Below are 20,295 nucleotides of genomic sequence, written 5' to 3'. Positions count from 1 at the left end.
GCCCCTCCCACCTTCCCTGCTCTCAGCTGTACCCAGCGCCTGCACACCCAGCGTCAACAGCTCTGACCCGCCTGCCAGGTCCCGGCAGGGGTGCCCAGGCACTCCAAAAGCACAAGCCCCTCTCCTCTCCCCCCTGCCCCCAGTTCCCTGTCTGAACCTAACAGGGTGGGATTTCCTCCAGGTCCAGGGGCCTGGCTGTTGCAAGTGCAAGGCTGCCTGCTCCTCCTGGCTGCACGCTGCGTCCTGCTGCAAATGCCACCGTGGATGGCAGCCGTTCTTTGCCCAAACTCCAGCTCACCACCACTGTGCAGCCTGGGAAGGGAGACCTCAGCCTTCCCCAGGCCTGTAAACACTGAAGCCACACACGCAGCAGGGCCCCCGCAGCCAATAAATCTTGGCCCCAGGGTTCTCTTAAAGAGGCAGAACAAGGGACAGAAGGCAGGCTGGGCCCCTAGGTAGCTGCGGTGGCACTTTTTGTAGCCAGTGCCCCCACCCGCCTCCCCTTATCCCAACCCCAGGAGGCAGAGAGAGAAAGCAAATGTTCATCTCGCACTTTCCGGCAAGACTTTTTGTCTTGCTTTATAACATTTAACTTTTTTTTTTTTCCTCTGCTGCTCACCCTGGGGACAGGATACTGTGGAGACCTACCTGTGGGGATGAACACAGGGTTCGTTTTCCGGAAACTGGAGCCCCTGGGCTGGTGGAGGGAACCAGGTGGGAAAACAGAGGTCTTGGGCTTTGCACCTGGCCAGGCTCAGGGAAGCCGAGGCGGACAGTTGGGGTCAGACGGAGAAGCAAGCCCAGGACAGATATATGTTATCCAGAAGCAGCATCTGTCCTGAGCAGATACAGCGGTGGCTGGGGAGGACACGGAGGCCCACAGTGCTGGCAAATGACAGCTGGACGCGGACATAGGGACGGCACCTGTTCATTCCACCCTGGGAAAAGTGAGGCCAGTGAAATCCTAACAGGTGGGGCCAGGGCACAGCCACGGCTAGTCGCTGCTTCTCCATTAGAGGTGATCTGGTTTGTCTGTTCTTGGCTATGAATATAGCTTGATGTGAGGGCTGATATTTAATCACATTCCCCTAGACATGCCGTGTCCTGTTATTTCTGGAATCGGGTTCCCGTGTGTCTACACACCCACTAGACAAAAACCTTCCCAGAACACTCAGCTCAGCATGGACCTCAGCAGCACGCAGCCTGGCAAGCAATCTGTGTGCCCTTCTCGGTCCGCACCTGGCACCACGTGCTGGGGAAGACGCGGGAAGACGCGCTAAGGAAGTGCACGATCTGATAGAAGCCGAGGGCTGTCAGCCCCACCCCGGCTCTGTGTCCTTTGATTATCTGTGTTGCGCACTGGGTAGACTTTCACTATTACCTACAGGCAGAGGACAGAGGGGCCAGGTGAGTGAGACAGAGCATAGAGGATGCTCTTCCCGAGAGGAGGGTGGCGGGCCTGGGGAGAATCTGGGATCGTTTGGATTTCAAGGATCCAAGCTGGAGGGCAGAACAAGAAGTCCCTGCAAAGCCAAAGAGCCAGAAAGCCCCAAGTGTGGGAGTTCTGAGGAAAACGAGTATGAAGACTGTGCCCGAAGGGGAGAAGCAGAGAGGAGGTAGCCCGGTCCCACACTGCTTTTCCAGCCTTTGAATCCATCCGGGAGCAATGCCTTTTGTATAACTACCCTTAAATCCCAAACTCGCATTTTACAGATGAGCCAGCCGAGGCCACGGTGGACAAAGCGACTGCCCAAGGTCACCCGGGTAATTGGGGTCAATCCAGATCAGGAAACGTGCCCCTGAGCTTTGTCTTGGATGCGTGATTTTATTATCCCGGTGTAGGCAACTGGTGAATGCGGAAATGGAGTGTGTTTGCTTGTGTTTTGAGGAAATGATTAACTTCTGACCTACTGACCCAGGTTACCCCGTTGCCAGAGTACGATCCACCGGGCAGGTCACCTGGGCCAAGGAGGCCTTGAGAAAGGGCGAGAGCCTCTGTCCTGAGCCAGACTACCTGCTCGGGCCACCCTCTGTACCTTGGCACCATGGGAGCCCATGAGGACACCCGTCCCTTGCTCGGGGAGAACATTAAGGCCCCGAGAGGGAAGGAGACCGGGCTGATGCCCCACAGCTGATGGGAGACACGCACAGATGTCCCCGGACAACGGGACACACAGCATGTCCTGGAGAAGAGGAGAGATGTTCCCTCCAGCAAGTAGCACTGGCTCCCCAGCCTGGTGTGGGGGGAGGGGTGCCCGACACGGGAGGCTGTGACTGCATCGAGCACCCTGAACTCTGGTGCTGGGTTTTCATGCCTGACCCTCTTCATGCTTCACTACAGCCCTGCGAGGCAAGCATTGTCCGGCCCATTTTACAGATCAAGAAACCGAAGCTCAAAATTACAGAGAAAGGACACGCATGTTAACAATGTTACAGTTAAGGCTTCCAACCCAGTCACCCTGACTCTGGAGACCTGTTTCTTTTCTTTCTCCCTCCCCACATGGTCCCCGCCCCTAGGAGTTCTTCTTCCAACAAGAATGCCCCAATAGTGGGGAACTGGCCCCCTATTTAACTGCTTTCTAAAAGTCTGTGTTTGGGGCACCTGGGTGGCTCAGTTGGTTAAGCGGCCTACTTCAGCTCAGGTCATGATTTCGCGGTCCGTGAGTTCGAGCCCCGCGTCGGGCTCTGTGCTGACAGCTCAGAGCCTGGAGCTTGTTTCAGATTCTGTGTCTCCCTCTCTCTGACCCTCCCCCATTCATGCTCTGTCTCTCTCCATCTCAAAAACCAATAAACGTTAAAAAAAAAAATTTTAAAGGTCTGTGTTTTACAAGTTCTATGGGCAGGAAGACGTCCCATGGAGATGGGTGGCCAGGGGCTGGGGAAGGGGTGAGCAAAGCCACCTCTTCCCAGGCCTGGGGAGAAAGGAAGCCTTGAGAGCAAGTCAAAAATGGACGACTACAGGGTGGCCTCTGGGTTCTCATGCAAACAGAAGGTCCCCAGCTTTGTCTCCCTCATCCCGTGCCCCGTGTTCCTATTCTTACAAGAGACGGAAACGTCTGAGAAGGAGAAAAAAAAAATGTCCTTTCACATGTACGATCCCCCATGCCCAGGGAATTTTCAGCTGTGACAACAGACGCCATCCAGGACCTTGCCAACGCTGGCAGTTTCTCCAGCGTCCAGCACGAATAACTTCCTCTCATGACCACACAGTGGACACCGGAGCCCTCGAGCGTACCGTCTCCCAAACCTCAGTCATCCTGTACGGCCCCCGGGGCTTGCTGTACCCAGCCGCTAGCCTTTACCTCCTGGCTGTTGCCGCCTGATTCGTTTCCATCAAGTGAATGTCATTTTAAGCTTCCAGAAATGCGTTTCAAATGCATTTCGTATCACCATCATCAAAGAGAAATGTGTCTTTTTCTAAAACATTACAATAAGTATGAAGGTAAAAAAATAATTATGAAAATAACAAAATTTTTAAAAATATGAAACAGGGGCGTCTGGGTGGCTCAGTAGGTGACGCGACCGACTTCGGCTCAGGTCATGATCTCGCGATTTGTGAGTTCGAGCCCGGCGTCGGGGTCTGTGCTGACAGCTCAGAGCCTGGAGCCTGCTTCGGATTCCGTGTCGCCCTCTCTCTCTGCCTCTCCCCTGTTCACACTCTGTGTCTCTCTGTCTCTCTCAAAAATAAATATTTAAAAAAATGAAAAAAAAAAAAAAAGAAAATATTTGAAACAGTGTCTGTGTACCTGCCCACACCGCTTTGTTCAGCCTGGGAAAGCTGCTTCTGTTCGACCCTCCCCCACCACCCAGCCCCTCTGACGCGTCGGCTGCATCAGTGCTCAGGCACCCTCACGACAAGGACTCCATCACACATCTGTCCCCCTGTGGACCTGCCAGTCCTGGGCCAGAGCCTCCTCATGTCCTCTGCCCCACGGCTCCTCCTCAGGACCGTCTTCAGCACCAGCCAAGTTCAGCTGGGGGAGCACACCGCTGCTCACCACGTGGGGACCCCAGGGCCACAGACTGTGAGGACGGTGGGACGCAGTGCGAGCCATTTACTGCCCATGGCACCACGCTCAGCCTGTCATGAGGACGCGTACAGCAGTTCGTCCCCTACAAACTTCTTTTTTTTTATGTTTATGTATTTATTTTGAGACACAGAGGGAGTAGGGAAGGGCAGTGAGAGGGAGAGGGAGAGAACCCCAAGCCGGCTCCACTGAGCTGTCAGTGCAGAGCCCGATGCAGGACTCGATCCCACGAACTATGAGATCATGACCTGAGTGGAAATCAAGACTCAGCCGCATAACCGACTGAGCCCCCCCCCCCCCCCCGCAGGGAACCCCCTCTACAAACTTCTTAAGGATCCGGTTCCACCGCTTAGTTCCAACTCAGATGTTCTCCCTAAAGCGGCTCTAATGCGAGCTCTAGAATTCCCTCCACCATCTAGACTCCTGCAAGGTGATCCTCGGTAAGACTTTATTTGTTTCAGTTTGGGAAGCACAATTCCCTTCTCTCTGTCCTGCTTTCCTGAAGCACCAGCACCTTACCCTGCCGTCTCCTTCCCGTTCCCACTGTGCTTGGCAAGGGAAACTGGTGAAATGCTTGGGTGAATGAAGATGCCGTTGGGTGAGCCACCTCACCCCACATTCTTCCTATGGGCTGAGGCTTTTCTCACGCACGTTGTTCTGCCATGTCCCACGGCAATCTGGTCAGCTGGGCTTTCAAAATATTCCCAGACGCCTCTCCTTCCCACCAGCCACTCTGCTCCTTCCTGGTCCAAGCCACCATCACGCCCCTGGAGCAGAGCAACCTCTTCCTAAGGGGTCTCCCGCTTCCACCCTTGCCTCCCACACTGCCTGTCTTTACTCAACACAGCAGCAAGTGTCCCTGTTAAAATGTAAACGAGATCACGTCTCTCTTTGGTGTAACAAGCTTCCGTACCTCCCTATGCTGTTCAGAGAAAAGCCTAAACCCTAACAAAGCCCTACCTGGCTTGTCCCTCCCTGGTCTGCCTCACCATCTCACACCTTTCTGTTTTCACCTCCTGCTCCTCTCTGCCTCGCCCACTCCGTCCCAGACACAGGGGCTTCCTCGCTGTTACCGACACACTAGGCACATTTCTGCCTAAGGACTTTTCTGGTGCTGTTCCCTTTGCCTGGAGCCCTAATACCCCAGGAAGAGGCCAGGTAGACATGTGGCACCTCACCAATTCCTGTTCTGCCCAGATGGATTTTAGTGGCTCCTTCTCTGGACATCTTACCTGAAATGGCATCCCAACCCTGTCATTTCATATTCCCCTGCCCAGATGGAGTTTCTGTCGGAGTATTTAGTGCCATTTGATATTAATATGTAATTGACAGTTCAGTATCCATATCTCCCTACCATCTCCTCTTAGCCTGCCCCTCCCTATCAAAATATCAGTTCCCCGGGGGCAGGGACTTTTATTTTTTTTTTGTTCTCTGGGATATCCTCACATATGGTGACCCATTGAATCCAGGGATATGGGGACTAGGGTACCTTTTTTTGTTTTTTTTTTGAGGAGTCCGAGGCTCAGAGAAGTTAAGAATGCTGTCCGAGATGATATGGCTGGGAACGGTTGGAGCTGTTACAGACACTCTTATCTATCTATCTATCTGTCTTCCGTCCCACTCTCCCTCTCATACTCATGATGATGATTCTGCCAGACATGGTCTTGTGTGCTTCAGTCCCTTTGCAAAGCAGGAGAGGCAGTTGCAACCAGATTCCCCAGGACTTGTTGGTCTCCCCACATCATGGATTTCCAGGACAAGAGGCTCCTTAGAGGAAGCAACCGACAAGGGCCAATAATTCAATGCCAGCTGCTGGGAAAGTAAGGTTTTTTGGTTTTTTTTTTTGTTGTTTTTTTTTTTGTTTTTTTTTTTGCTCGTTTTGCAAGAAAAGAAAAATGCCATTTGGCCTCAGAAAGATGTTCTTGCTGCCAAACACATGATTTTTGCACATGGTGAGGATGTGTGATTTTTACATATGTATTTTTTTTCTTTTTTCTCTTTTAGTAAAAACAGATTCCTCTTTGGCAACAGGGTGAAAGAAAGGGAGTATAAGAAGATTGCCATAGAAAACCATTACTTTGCGATTGCAGAAACCAAGAGCCAAGAGTCTGGAATTGCCATGGATGAAAAGGAATAAAGAAAAAAAAAAGAGGAAGTGAGGCAAAAGACTACCAGCGTTTATGAACCAAGAGCTAGATTTGGGAGTTGTGTCCATCCTAAAGCACCCCAGGTCTTCAAGAGTACTTAGATATTTCTAAATTCTGAGATGGCAAAGAAAGGGCAGAAGTGATGCCACTCTTCCCTTCTTTGCCCAGGGCAGACATTAGTAATCGATCACAGCATTCTTTCTCACTGAGCTGGGATGCAGACTTGAGACTCTAGGAAGCATCTACTGATTGATGAAGGTTGGCAAGTAAGATGAAACAAGGTTGCTCTTCTGCCCTAACCAACCCCTTCATTTTACATGAAGTGATTGAGACACAGAGAGAAGAAGCAAGCAGACAGAGGTTACACTGAATGTTCACATAAATAAGTCCTCTTTCAGCTTTGCTGCTGCCTCCCAGGCTAGGGCTTACTTCACAAAACTCCCCATCTCCCCATCTGCCAAGTCCCTTCACAGAGGGTGAGAAGTTCTAAGGTCCCTAAGAGAAGACTCAGAGAATTATGTCTGAGAGCTTAGGTTTCTCACCTCTCCAGACTCCCATCGGTATCCATGCAACAGGCCATTGCTCTCTGCACATCACCTCAGGTCAAGATGGATGCCCAGATGGATGAAAATCTCCGTTCAAGAAGCAAGGCTGGTCGCATATCTGTGAAGATCATTCTTAAAAGGGAACAGTTGATAGCTAGGAAGGCTCAGCATTCCCCCAGGACACTGTCACCTCTCTGGAGACAGTTCTTGTATATTTTTCCTGAGTCTAAGGATAAAGTTTTCCATTAGATTAGCATTTCCAAAGTGTTTTATGGGAAGCACATTCTCAAGATGTTCTAGAAGATTTTCCACAAGATAGCATAAAACTAAAATACAAATAACATAAAATAGAAAAGACATGTGGCCAAGTATATTGGAGGAATTCAGCATACCAAACCCTCTGGTGGAAACATATTACATCTTAGACTCTAGAAGGCCCCCAGACGTTCTTTAGTAAAGTCCTGTATATTGCATTTTTCAATATGTGTTTGTCCACAGAAATCTGTTTGCACGCAGAGTTTATTAAAGTTCTACTGGACCTTCTTTAATAAAGACTGATGTAGAGGCACCTGGGGTAGCTCAGTGGATTGAGCATCTGATTCTTGATTTCAGCTCAGATCATGATCTCACGGTTCATGAGTTCAAGTCCAGCATTAGGAGTGCCGGGCATGGAGTCTGCTTAAGATTCTCTCTCTTCTTCTCCCTCTGCCCCTCCCCGCCCTGGAAAAAAAAAAAAAAAGACCAGTATAGATGTAGCACAGTAGAGGGGAAAGAACAGAGGAGTCCGATTCAGAAGAACTACGTCTGAATCCTGGCTCTGTGTCTTTGATATTTTATTTTAAAGAGTTTGTACTTCAGTTTTTAGGTAATATAAAATCATCCAGATTTAGTTTAGATTTTTAAAATACATTTATTTGTTAGAGATAATATAGATTCATTATAGAGAATTTGGAGAACATAAAAATGTATAGGAGAAAATTAAAATTGCCCATAATTTCACCATCTAGAGATAAGCACTAGCTAAAATTTTTGATATATCCCTTCAAATCTCTTTAGTTTATTAAAAGAATCTGTAGACATTCACTTTTTAGAAAAACAAATCATATTATAATATGCATAATTTTATATTCCATTGGGTTTTACTTTTTGGTTTTCACGATAAGAAAAAAGCGTGATTAAGCAAAATATCCAACCATGTTCCGTGGGAGCATGAGCTTAAGTGATGTCACAGAATTATATCCTATGGATAATGTCTGGAATCCTTGAGGCCAGATGTTTCAGAAAACATTATTATTTGGACTTGAGAAAGTTAAGACCAGGCAAAAATGATACATTATGAAGCACCTACAGTTGAACGTCAACAGCAGCCTGGAACCAAATGCACTATGTGAGTCTGAAAACATTTGAACAATCCCACTGAGATAAATAGTGTCTGTAACAAACAAAAATTCTCCTTATATTCAGTCCAGGTCAGATTTCTGTCACCAATGAACTTGAAGCAAACTTACACAAACCTGTCAGCTCAAAGAGCTTTGTGGATTTCGAAATTGCACACATTGAAATGTAGGCCTGTGGTGTGACTGGCAATCAAGCCAACCCTTCATTGTTGACTGTTTTGGGTTGTGTCCAAGTTTTCATCATTGTAAGGAAGACTGCAAAGAGCAAGACTGTCTACAATTTTTTTTTTGCATATTCATGATTGCTTCCTCAGGATATGTTCCTGGAAATTGAACTCCTGGGTCACAAAGAAATAATACTTTCAAGGTTCTCAATGTATCTGCCAAACTGCTCTCCAGATAGTCGAACAATTTACGTGGCGAGCATCCTTGTATGAGATGGGCAATTTCACCACCCAATAGCCACACTGAGTATGATCACTGTTTGAGGAACGAATTCCACTTTGAAGAGCAGAAATTCCCATCTCTGTTTGAGTTGCATTCCCTTTACATTCCTCTTTTTATATTGTCTTTATATTTTCCATGCAAATCTTTTTTTTTAGATGTATTTATTTTTGAGACACAGAGAGAAACAGAGCACAAGTGGGGGAGGGGCAGAGAGAGACTGAAACACAGAATCTGAAGTGGCCCCCAGGCTCTGAGCTGTCAGCATAGAGGCCGACGCGGGGCTCGAACTCCCGAACCATGAGATCATGACCTGAGCCAAAGTCGGATGCTTAGCCGACTGAGCCACCCAGGCACCCCTCCGTACGAATTTTTTTATTGAGATGTTCATATTTTCCCCTTTGCCTTTCAGAGCTGTTTGTAGATTAAGTATATTAAAACACAATGGAAATCACATATGTTATAATACTACCCTAGTTTTGTCATTTGAATTTTATCTATGCTGTTTTAACAATTCCCCAAATTTAAAAAATAAAACATATATACGTGTGAAATTGAATAACAAAATGCTTAACACCATGTAAGAATGTCAAACAAAAGACCTTACCTGAAACTCAGCCTCCCAGAAATAACCTTACTACTGTTTTAGCATAAAATTTCCTAATATGTTCTGCTTCTGTCAAACAGGGATGTATCATTTTGTGTATAGCTTAGCCTGGTTTGCTTTCACTTATTTTTATGAATTTTGTTTCTGGTTTAATAAATATTCTGTAACTCAATTTTTGTGAATACATAGCATTCCATTGCATCCAACCAGCACTTACTTAAATATTCCCTGGTTTCAGACATTCAGGTTGTTTCCAATTTTCATCATTATTTGTAATGCCCTGGTGAATACCTTTGTCCCATCATCCGTTCTCATGTCCCTAATAATGACTTTGTAATGAATTTCTATACTTTCTGGGACAAAGAGCAGGTATATTTTAAGTTCTTTTCATTGTTTTGTCAATAATAGATATAGATTTTTTAAAATTTTAAGTAAAGTGGTTTTCCAAGAAAAGAATCATCAGGGTGCCTGGGTGGCTCAGTTGGTTAAACCTCTGACTTCAGCTCAGGTCATGATCTCGCAGTTCATGAGTTCAAGCCCCGCATCAGGCTCTGTGCTGACAGCTCGGAGCCTAGAGTCTGCTTCGGATTCTGTGGTGCCCTCTCTCTCTCCCGTCCCCCACTTCAACTCTCGGTCCCTCTCAAAAATAAACAAACATTAAAAAAAAAAAAAAGAAAGAAAAGAATCACGCATAATTTTTCCACCCAGAAGCAGGTACTATTGGAAGTGTTAAACTTCATCTATACCTTTTCATCTGTGCATGATGTTTGTATAAAAATAACAGGGATTATGCTGGACACACTGTCTTTTATAGAAAATCGTTCAACTTTGCTACATCGTCAACATCTTGAGTACAGATGTAATGTTCAACCAACAAACTCTTACTGGTCACATTATGTTGTTTACACATTCTTTGATTTATTTCATCATCTTTCTTTAAGAGTTTCAGGGTTAAGGTGATTTGGGGGTTTTGTTTCCCAAATTCCTGAAGTTATCTGTGCACTGTGATAAACACCATTGTCGTATTCTGAATTATGTCCTCAGGACACATATTTACATACGGTCGCTTCCAGTGAGGTCAGTGAGTCAACAATATGTCCATTTTTGAGGACATTGATATATACTTGTAGATTGCATCATGGTCTTTGACCCGATTTATGCTCCGTTCCGCAGTGTGCAAGACTGTTTTCCAGAACCCTGACAACTATAGGGAATTATCTTTTAATTAAAAGTATTTGGTGAAATGTGGCATTTTACTGCTGTTTTAATGTGCATCATTTTTTTTTTAAACAACAACATCAAACAGTCTTTCATATGTTTACTGACCATTTGGCTTTCTCTTCTGTTAATTACTTATCACGTTTGCCTGTTAGAGTGTTCGTCTTTTTCTCATTGTTTTGCAAGCTTTCTTCATAAATTAAGCTTCTTAACACTTAATATGCTGTGGTTGTGGAGTATTTTTCCAGTTTTACATTTGCTTCTGATTTTTTTAGTATGTTGTTAGCATATAACAGGAGGAAACTTACATAGTCTGACCTACCAAACTAGTCTTTGTACCATCTTCTTTCAACATCTTCCTTAGAAAGACCCTCTCTGGTCCCAGCTTCTAAAAAGACTGACCTACATTTTCTTCTAGTGCCTTTGTGACTTTATTTTTATATACATATCTTTAATTCACCAGAAATTTATTTTAGTTTATCACGGAGCTAAGGATCAGGGTTAATTTTTTTCCAACATCATTTATTGAATAATCCATCCTTTCCACAAGGATTTGAAATGTCACCGTTATCACATACTAAATATTTATACATACTCCAGTCTGTCTCTGGGCTTGCAGTTCTGTCCCATCGATCTCTCTGTCTATTCTGGGGCTGAGGGGAGAGAGATTTCTGGGGTAGAACAGGCAGGACTTGATAAGTGATTACACTTGGGAGGAGCTGAGGAGGCCTTCAAGGTCTGAGACTGAATAACTGGACGGATGGTGTGGCCATTAATCAGGAAAATGGAGATGGGGGAGGGCTCGCTCTGTCCCAAGTCTCTCCTCTTTTCAATCCATCACTCACATTTCAGGGGGAATAAATTTTTTAATACATATTTATTTAATATCTTGGAAAAATCATGCATGCACAAGGTAAAAAATACTCAATCAGTACAAAAGGTTTACAGTGAAAAGTCTCCCTTACAACTCCCCTTAAATTCCCCTCCACAGAAGCAACGCTGTTAAGAAATTTTGTGTGTATCTTTACAGGATTGCTTTCCTTACATAAAGCCTAGATAGACAGACCCCTCCACGCATGCACGTTCACACACATCTTCTGGACAGATAGAACCATGCTACAAACGCCATGCAGCACCTCGATTGTTGTACCCTCAATGATTTATCTTGGAAATGGTATCATATGAGCACACCTCGTTGTTCTTAATCTCTACTTGAAGTTCTACTGAATGATGCACCATCATTTTTTTAACCCAGCCTTTTCAGAAGGACACTTTAGGAATTTGTTCCCATTAATTTTTCTTCTTGAGCATAGAGCTGACCATGTTTCTCTTCTGTGGAAAGTTCTCCCCGGCTCTTCCTTACCAACAAAACACAGCTGAGAGCTCTGGGTCTGAAAACTGGAATATTCACAACATGGCCTCCTTTCCTGTCGAAGCTCACCTCAAGCCATGTCTCACCTTGGCCCTCGGACTCACCACCTCAAACTTCTTGGAAGCCCCTCCAATTCTCTATGCTTTTTCATGTTCTATGGCCTTTTAGATGCAGTCTCTGTTGTCTTAAAACTCTGCTCTGCCTTGTCCAACTTGGTGGGGGGGGGAGCTCTTACTTTTCCTTCAAAACTCTGCTCCATATCCACTTCCTCTGTGAAAACTCCTCTTAATTCCTCCTCACCTTTGTAAACATATGTACTTGTGCATTTGGGCACATACATGCACACACGTGTACCTGCACACACACACACACACACACACACACACACACACATACACACATGGACCAAATGAGTTATGTCATCCTCGGTGCTCTCAGGGCATTTTCCTCATGCTCCTAATGCCCCAAACTTGCTATGTTGTAACTACTATTCATCCTTTGCAACAGGGGTACTTGGGTAGCTCAAGAGTTAGCTCCTCTGGGCAGACTCCCTTGAGCCCTCCCTTACCAGTGACCATTCTACCTCTCACTTCACTCTTCTACACCTATCACAGGATCCATGGAACTTCATTTCTAGAATTTTCGTGGCCCTTTCCTTCCCTGTAGAGTAGAAGATTGTGAACTCATAGAAAATACATCATTATCTCCTTGGTTGTTGCAGTTCCCATGGTCCAATGCCGTGTCTGATACGTCAGGTGCCCAGCTGGGCACACTCAACTTTGATAGAGTAGGGAGGCCATGCGGTTGGTCATGTCAGTGCCTGTCCTGACTGGCCAGGTGCCCATGCCCCTGCCATTACTGGACACCACATTAGCACTCCATAAATGTTGATTGAACAGTAACCATTATTTATAGGTCTATAATTCTCATTAGACTGCCTCTGATTCAAAGGCAGGATGTGTCATGTTTGTTTTTAATTCCTCCAGGACCGATAGCAGTGCCTGACTTGTAGTAGATAGTCAGTCCGTGCCTGTTGAAAGACTTGAGCGGATGCATACGTATAGAAACAGAATTGCTTTGGGGTCGTGCTAGCAACTAAGCATGGCTTCCCAGCCTCTTCAGTTACTGCTTACCACTGTCTTAGGAGAAGGGCAAAGTCCTTAAAGTGGCCTTCAAAGTCCTGCATGGTCTGGCTCCTGCCTGTCTCTATGAGTTAGGGTGATGCTCAGCTGTGAGTGGTAGAAACTCCCAAATAGCTGTCACTTGAATATGACAGAAATGTCTTTCTCTCATCAACACGAAGAGACAAACGGTCGTCCGGGCAAGAAATGCAGGTCCTTGGTCGTCAGAGACCCAGACTTCTCTTTTGTCATTCTGCCATCCCTAATACATGATTCTACAGCGTGGTCTACGATGGCAGCTCGGGCTGCGGACATGATATTTGAGCTTCACCCAGAGGGAAGGAGTAACAGACAAAGAACGTTACCTTTAAGAACATTTCCCAAAAGGTGCATGTAGTACATTCCATTGACTGGAGCTTATCTACATGCCCATGGCTAGCTGCAAGGGAGGCTGGGAAATGTAGTCTTTATTCCAGACTCTCTTGGGCCCAGTTGAAATAAAAGGCTCTCTAGTGAGAAATGAAGAGGAAACTATATCTTGGGGGACAAAGAGCAGTCTTTTCTATACTTCTCCACCCTGATCACAACCATGTTCCCTTCCATTTCTCTTCTCACCACCTCCTTCCTGCCACGCCCCCCGGTGACATGAGATGTCTGTTCATGTTGTTACCTCTCCCCCCTCCCACTTCAACCTAATTCACTTCAAATCATCCATCTGAATTCAATTAAACCTTTATCTGCATAAGAAACATCCTCACTAAGTCAAAACATCATTCATCAGATGTCAAAGGGGTCATGTACCTCCCCTTTAAAACACCTGTCATAATCCCAAGTTTACATGTAGTTGTGAGATTATTTCCCTAACATCCACCTTCCTCCCTAGACTGTAAGCCCCACTGGGCAGCCATCTTGTCTGTCAAGCACAGGGTCTTGTCCATATTCGGTTCTCGATAAATTAGCAGGGTATATTGATTAATTAATTGTGTGTATAGTGGGCCATTTGAGATACAGCTCTGGGGCCAGGGAAATATGTCAAGCTACAGACATTCTTGCACAGACATGCATAAAATTATGGGAATAGTTAAGGTTCTTCAGAGTAGAAGAGAAAGAGACAGAAGAAAACACATACCATTTATATGTATTCCATAGATATATATGGCAGAAAGCTAGAAAGAAAGAAAGAAAGAAAGAAAGAAAGAAAGAAAGAAAGAACAAGAAAAGAGAAGAAGAAAATGTTCATTTGCCATGTCTTGTGATGGGCTCATCATTTGAGGTCTTATTCTCCTTCGCGGCAGCCCTGAGACCTAGTTCTTGGTGCCCCGATGAAGAGGGACAGACCAAAGCTTAGATAAAAGGTAGTGTGACTTGTTCAGGATTTGGGCGAGGGCCATCTGACTCTAAGTCCATACCTCTTGATGGGGATTCGCCACTGAGAACTTGCTCCCGAGGAGAGAGAAGTTGAGGAGAGGCCAGTGTCTGAATAGCACAGGGTACAGAGTCCTAAAAATCCAGAAGAATCGGAAGGGCCTCGAGCAGAGAGGCCAGTGGCTGGGCCCATTGGAAGTCACTGTGGAAAAATGAGCCCAGAAAAGTTGTGACAGTCCCCCGAACGATGAAGGATGGGCAGCGCCCATGTGTGTGTCTCTGGGATCTGTATCTTCTAGAACAATTTAGTAGTAAAAAGAGCAGATGGGGATGAGACTTTGGCTCTAAGGAGAGAATAACCAATGCTAGCTAATGCAGTAGAGGAACCCCGCATCTCAGTGGCTTATCCCAGAAGAGGTACGCTGCGTTCCTTTCATAGTCTGATGACAATCCTGGCGGCTGTCCTGCACGGTCCTTTTACAAGTAGTGACTCAGTGACCCACGCTGCACCCACCTTGCAATTCCATCTCGGAGACCTCAGCGTCCAACTGCATGACAGGAGAAGGTGCTGGGTGAAGGCTTGCCTACTTGCTCTTAACTACCTCCCAGCAGAGGTGGGATCTCATTTCTGCTCATTTTCCGTCGGTGAGAATTAGACCTACAACTGCATGGGGTCTGGGAATACGCTCTAATCAGGTGTCCTGGGGGAAAAAAAAGTGGCTCCTTAAATACACAGAATTGTCTCTGCCACTCAAAAGCTTTCTAGACTACAGGATAATTTGGCACCGTTATAAGCAGAGGTAGAGGGACTGGCAGAGAGGGAGGTATGAAGGCAGGAGAGAGTGGGTAGGGCCTGGTGAAGGGCTCTGGCTGGAAGAGAGGAAGGTCCCTTCCGAGATTGGAGGGTGGAGAAGGTCCAGGCCCTTCTCAGGAGCCTATTTGCATGGCAGGGAAGAGCTCAAGCTCTTGAGCCAGACTTTCCAGATGAAAATGTTCCCTTCACCATTTACCAGCTAAGTGACCTTGGGTAGGTCGCTTAACCTCACCATGCCTCGGTTTTGTCATCTGTGAAATGGGAACCTGTGCCGTATTTGTGTGTATAAAATAAGTTAAGTTACGGAGTATGGACTGGAGTACTAGACATATAATAATAGTTCCAGAAATACCCTAGATCCATACAGCCATTCATGTGTGATACATGCGCACACGTGCTTTGATCCAAAAGGGTGCACCCACAAATCCCGGGCATCTACTGCTTCCCGCTCGAGCCCCGCACGGTCACCCATCAGAACGCGTATGTGGCCTTCTGGTGCGCACATGCTCATCCTTCATTTAAACAGGCTCCTCCAATTGAGCACGTGGCGGTTTCCGGTCCTTAATGACGCTCATCGTGTAAAGAGTGCTAGAGCGAGCATGCCAGGACTCATGCCTCGGAGTACATGGGAAGGTCGATCTGTTCTAGAGGTGGAATCGTGGGGTTCAAAAGTACATGTGCTTCACTCTAGAGACCACTGTCCCCAAACTGTCCTCCATGAGGTGGCACCTTCCTCAGTCCTCCCCGGAGCCCTCGATGAGGGTGCCTGCTCCCCTTGTGATAGATGTCTGTTTAATGAGTAAGCAGGGCTCTTTTAGCCACTTGACACCCTAAAGTCTATGAAAATCTTAGGGATATGGAAACACACACACACACACACACACACACACACACTCCAAATTAAGAAAAGAACACTGCTAGCTCCAAGTGAGTATTTAATTCGCTCCCCAAACTGGGAGGTGGCTCTGTCTGGAGACAAAGAACAGAGGCTGGAAGAGGCTTGGGCTGCCCTTGTCCTCCTCTGTGCTCCGGCACCACGTGACCTGGGCAGGACGCCTAGGCTGCGTGAGCCTGAGACGCTGCCTCTCTAAGATGGAAATACAGACGTCTTAGTACGTGGGTACCTAGGACCATGCCTGACACATAAAACGTCCCCTATAATGTCATCTACTAACGTCTTATGTCAAGAAGGCACCTGCAGTCAAATATTGCATCGTTATGTATAAATTATATCTACTGTGGGATGCAGGTGCAACTTCATATCCTGCTATGACGAGGGGCGGTCCCCCCGCAGGAAGGTAGTTCAAGCCCCGAAAATGGCTGTGTGGGTGAGTGAGGGAACAAACAAACCAATGGAAGTGGAGAGAAGATGACAGGTGCTTGGGGGCGGGGTAAGAGAACCCAACGTCCTGTGGCTCCTGCTGAATGCAAAGAAACCCAGCCATGTTCCCATCTAAAATAAGGGCAAAGACTAAAGCCACAAGGTCTGGGGAGAAGTTCCCACATGTGCAGACAAACACGTGAGGAGCTCGAGGGCATGGCAGATGCTTCTGGTCACACTGAATCACATGTAGATAAAGTCACTGCATTTTCTGCTCTCTGCCAGTTCTCCTGCTCAATGTCTGTTCCCCTCTTAGGCAAGCTCCCCGAGGACACAGATTTCTGCCTGTTTGATTCCCTGGTGTGTCCTACGTGCTTAGGAGCGCCTGGCACATAGAAGGCTTTCAATAAACATTTGTCAAGTGTGATTCAACAAAATTGGAAGTTTCATTTGGGAGCTAATATGTCTCTAACACACCTCCAAGACTTTTGAACAAAGAGACAGAGGTTCTTGGGCTCAGAATCTTCCACAGCAAGAATTGAACCACCTTGCTTGGGGGTCGTTGTGTTTATTATGGCTATCTGTCATGGTGGTCATGGGCTGCTCACGAATGTTCCAGCTCTCCTCCTAGGCTCATGGTGGGATTGCACCCCAGCCCACTTTAGATGCAGGCAGGCCAAGTGCCTTGCCTTGGCCAATGAGATATGCCCCAACGTGACAGGTGTCACTCCCAGGCAGGACTTCCAAAGTCAGTGCCTGGTTTCCATCACCTTCCCTGCATGGGGGGCTCAGTAGCAGGGGAAGCAGGTGCCGGACCGGGCTGGCTTCAGCCTGAATATCTAGGTGGCTTTGAGGAGTCAACCTCCCTCGCCTACCATGTTTGCATATATATCACTAGAAGGAAATGCCTTCTTGCCATCAGCTAGATTTTGAGGTCACTTACTGTCATAGCCCAATCTGTCCTAGTTCTGGCCATCAATTCTGCTGAAGGACAGGGAATGCCCACGGAGTGGCCGAGCATGGAACCAGTGGAGGACACGCTGACACAGAAACAAGAGACTCAGGGGACCCAGAATGCCTCCCGATAGAGGGCAGAGAAGGTCCAGCTGAGGGTAGAAGCATGGGTAAGACTCCTCAGGGGAGGGAATCCAGCCTGGCCATCGCTGTAACCACCCCCCCTGAGGCTCCAAAGCAGAGCCTTGTCCTTACATGTGCCTAATACAGTTTGCTGGATAAATGATGGATAAATGGATTAATTTTAAGAAGCCCAATGCAGTGATTAGCATTTGGACCTCTGACAATGGACAGATCAGGGCTCCAAACCCAGCTCCATCACAAACTGCACATGTGACTGGGAACCAGCCCCTTAGGCGACCTGAGATCCAGTTTCCTCATCGCAACAACGGGGATGATCCTAACACCCAATAGTGATATGAAGCATCACACGCAAAGTGTTTTGCTTATAACACCTGCCAGTAGTGAACACCAACGGGTTTCAGCCCCGACAATGTGACCCCGGCCAGTGATGTCTTCTTCAAAGTCCCTTCATTGCTAAATGGACATAATGCTATCTAGTTCACAGGCTGGCCATGGGCATTGAATGCGGTGACATAAAGAACCTGGCACCGTACCAGGGACGGTCAGCCCTGACGTTCCCTCCCTCACACGTTCCTGGAGAATTCCATGGGATGCAGGCTTGGAAACAGGATCCTGCCACACCCACCAGGGTCCTGTTTCCAGGTCTCACGTCTCCAAAGTAGCACCTCATTATGACAGATGAAGCCAACCAAGGCCATTAATGGAGGATAATGGGTTAATTTGTTACATCTCTTGGGGTCAAATCGAGAGTTGAACCCCACAGTCTAATGGCTTTGCTCGGGCTCTGTTAAGAGGCTGCGTGGCAGGATGGGGTACTTAAAGGTGATCTATCTCTCGGGGCTGTTGGAACAAAGGTGACGGATTCTTCCTCGGTGCAGCGGCCCTGGGGATGCTGGCGTTCACAGGCAACAGTGAGCTCAGGGCTAGAGAATTCAGAACAGGCATGGGAGGTTCTCAAGCCTAAAGATCCCTCTCTTTACAGCTACAGAGCTCTACCCCCAGCCCCAGCCGGACCCTTCACCGACACACTATTCACCAGCCGTTATTGGTCCTGTCCCCCCCTCATCTAGAAGCTGCTCTCTTTTCCATTGACATTATTGAGCACCCACTGTATACCACGCCCGGCACATTACCAATGGCCGTTTCATTCAGCCCTTCTAGAGACTGTGAGTTACACAGCATTGACCTCATTTTCTAAACAAAGCACTGAGTTTGGGAAATGATCATTAAATGACCCCAAATCAAGGGAGGGAGATGACTCATGTTCTCATCCAACCTCAACATCAGTTCCTCTCCTATCTCATTACCATGCCTCTCCAGGCTCTAAAGTAAAGAAAGCCCGCAAGGATGACAAACCGCGTGTTCAACAAGGAGCATGGGGAGGGCCCAGGGGTGGCTCCGAGGAGGGGGATCGAGGACACGGTCTGATGCCCACGGGAGGAGAGGTGCCGCCGAACAGATCTCTGCATCAGGGTTGCTGGGCTCGCCACACTAGAGGTTTGAAAGCTGCAAGGCTGAACCCCCTCGTCATGAGAGCTCCTCTCCAGGAAAGAAAGTCTCTGCTGTGTGTGACAAGTGCAAGTGACACCTCAGAAGCTCTGGAGCCCAACCCTACAACTTCCGGGGGAGTCAGCAGTTTCCCCGAGGTGTCGAGCAGGCTGCTGGGAGAAGTCCTGGCCGCCCATCCGGGGCTGCCATGGGCCCTGCGGAGGCTGAATGGGACGGCCCCGTTCTGCCCCTCTGCCCTCTCTCGAAAGGGAGCATTCCCTGAGCGCCCCCGGTGGGGAAGGGGGCCCAGGCACTGCCCACTCCGGTCTCCCAGCACCAGCCTCTCCAGCCCAGTGCTTCACCCGGGATATGGTGGCAGGTGTGCTGGGAGGAGAGAGAGGCTCCAAATCTCCCCACTGTGAGGGTCTGTTCCACCGCAGTGTGCTTCCTTTCCATCTGTGAAAACTCCCCAGCACAGGGACGGCAGCGGGTTCTGTGTAAAACCCAGTAGCTTGGAGGCAGGTGTTAGGAAGGGCTGAGGCCACATCAGGGTTTGGCGGAGAGGAGCGCCATGATCCGTTCTCCAGGGCTGGGGACGGGAGAGCGCCTGTGCCGTGAGCTGAAGCAAACTGCAGGGTCCCGAGACCCCGGTCCTGCAGGCGGGTTCCAGGAGCAAACTGGGGAGCCTGCAGGGGGTCAGGCTCCATGTTCTCCAGCCGTGTGGGAGTATATAAATCCCATCTGTGGAGAAACATCCGCATTTCCCTCATAGGATCTGAATGCAGTTTACTAAGGTCAGGTGATCACGGGTTCGCAATTTACACAAGGTCAGTATCTTTCACACAAGGTCACAGGCGTCTTTACACAAGGTCAGTACGACTGGTGGACGGAGGCAAGAGCTTGGACCTTAGTGTCAGACTGACTTCATTTTAAGTTCCACTTCTGCCATTTCCTCCCTCTGACGTGTGCCCTCTGTACCTGCGAGATTTTCCCCTGTCAATAGGGCCCAGTGAGAGAACCCAGCCTACAGGTCAAGGTGGGGATCATGCGAATAACACAGGTCAATCACTTTGCCCAACGCCCGGTGGATGTAGTGTGCTACCAATGATCACTAATTACTACAGTTTTAACAAAATGCAGCCCCCCCCCCCACCCCGGGAGCCTGGGTGAGTGAAAGGGTGGTCATAACTTGTGATCGGCCCGTTAGCTGTGCCTCGGCAAGTGGCCACCTTCTCAAGAGTTCAAAATCACACGTTTAATGAAGCCACGGAAGCATCTTTCCTACAAACATGCTTGCACTGTGTGGCTTAACCGAGCTTCTCTTCAGAGG

This window comes from Panthera onca, chromosome D2, assembly GCF_046562875.1.
Source record: "Panthera onca isolate mPanOnc1 chromosome D2, mPanOnc1 haplotype 2, whole genome shotgun sequence".
In the NCBI taxonomy this organism is placed as follows: domain Eukaryota; kingdom Metazoa; phylum Chordata; class Mammalia; order Carnivora; family Felidae; genus Panthera; species Panthera onca.
The sequence above is the reverse complement of the archived record's forward strand: the minus strand, read 5'-3'. Positions refer to the sequence as shown.